The 1645-nt window shown below is 40.2% G+C and overlaps 1 long non-coding RNA gene across 1 annotated transcript in view; it reads left to right on the top strand.

The window, feature by feature from the left end:
• Positions 1-880, top strand: part of LOC149136690 (uncharacterized) — a 5548-nt gene extending 4668 nt beyond the window's left edge. Inside the window, exon 3 of the long non-coding RNA XR_016240935.1 lies at positions 1-880. This exon is cut by the window's left edge and continues 437 nt beyond it. This is a non-coding gene — a long non-coding RNA (uncharacterized LOC149136690).
• The last annotated feature ends 765 nt before the right edge of the window (positions 881-1645 follow it).

Genomic DNA, 1645 nt, shown 5'->3' with positions numbered 1-1645 from the left:
CTTCTGTCATCATTATTGTTTTGTCTTTATATTTTTGGGGAGGTTTTTTTCGGTTTTTTACTACATTTATTTTTCTTCAATTTTTTTCTCGTGGAACATCATCAATCACTTTGCATCATCCTTATTTCATACTATGTTATACCTTTCTTTCGTTAAATATACCACACACGCATATACATACATATATAAACACATACATACATACATACATACATACATATATGAAATAAATTATCCTTTCTACTATATGCACAAGGCCTGAAATTCTTGGGGGAGGGGGACTAGTCAATCACTTCGACCCCAGTGCTCAACTGGTACTTATTTCATCGACCCCGGAAGGATGAAAACCAAAGTCGACCTCGCCGGAATTTGAACTCAGAACGGAAAGACGGACGAAATGCCACTTAGCATTTTGTCCGGCGTGCTAATGATTCTGCCACCTCGTCTCCTTTAATATATATATTCTTTTCTTATTTCTTTACTGCCCACAAGGGGCTACATACAGAGGGGACAAACAAGGACAGACAAACGGATTAAGTCGATTATATCGACCCCAGTGCGTAACTGGTACTTATTTAATCGACCCCAAAAGGATGAAAGGCAAAGTCGACCTCGGCGGAATGTGAACTCAGAACGTAGAGGCAGACGAAATACAACTAAGCATTTCGTCCGGCGTGCTAACGTTTCTGCCACCTCACCGCCAAAAGAATATATATATTCTTTTCTACTATAGGCACAAAGCACGAAATTTTGTGGGAGGGGACCAGTTAATTAGATCGACCCCAGTACACAACTGGTACTTAATTTATCGACCCCGAAAGGACGAAAGGCAAAGTCGACCTCGGCGGAATTTGAACTCAGAACGTAAAGACAGACGAAATACCGCTATACTATATATATATATATATATATATATATATATATATATATATATATATTTAATATTATTTTTATATATTTCAGCCTTGAGTTTGCAACCATGCTGGGACACCAGTAATAATAACTGTTTTCTTCTCGAGCCATGCCAGGCTCATAAGGGCCAGTTTCTCGGTTGCAGTGGCGTATATATTCCCCTCCTGGACGGGATGCCAGTCCGTCGCAAGTTTTACTAGCTGTGTGGATTGGAGCAACGTGAAATGAAATGTTTTGCTCAAGGAAGCAAGACATCGCCCGGTCCAGGAATCGAAATCACAAACTTACTATCATGAGTCCAACATCCTAACCTCCACACACACACACACAAACACACACACACACACACACACACACACACACACACACACACAACACACACACACTCAAACACACATATTTACAGTGTGCGATGGATAAATTGTCACCATTTTATATTATTAATTTCGCGCATGCGAATTGTTTGTTTTTCATTTTGTCGACTACACAGCATAGTACGGTCAGTTGGGCACTGCCTATTAGAAAACAGCTCCAAACGCAACTCACTCTGCCAGAAATTTGGAAACGACATGCTGTAATGCTTGGCATTCGTGCCGGAAGCTCCAATACAAATATTTCAGAGTGTTTGGATATCAATCTGAGGATAGTGCAATCTGAGGATAGTGCAATCTGAGGATAGTGCAATCTGAGGATAGTGCAATCTTAGGACACGTACCGAGAATGATAGAAATCA

This window comes from Octopus bimaculoides, chromosome 3, assembly GCF_046866305.1.
Source record: "Octopus bimaculoides isolate indiv1 chromosome 3, ASM4686630v1, whole genome shotgun sequence".
Taxonomy (NCBI): Eukaryota; Metazoa; Mollusca; class Cephalopoda; order Octopoda; family Octopodidae; genus Octopus; species Octopus bimaculoides.
Note: the sequence above shows the minus strand (reverse complement) of the source record. Positions and strands in the feature narration are given on the sequence as shown.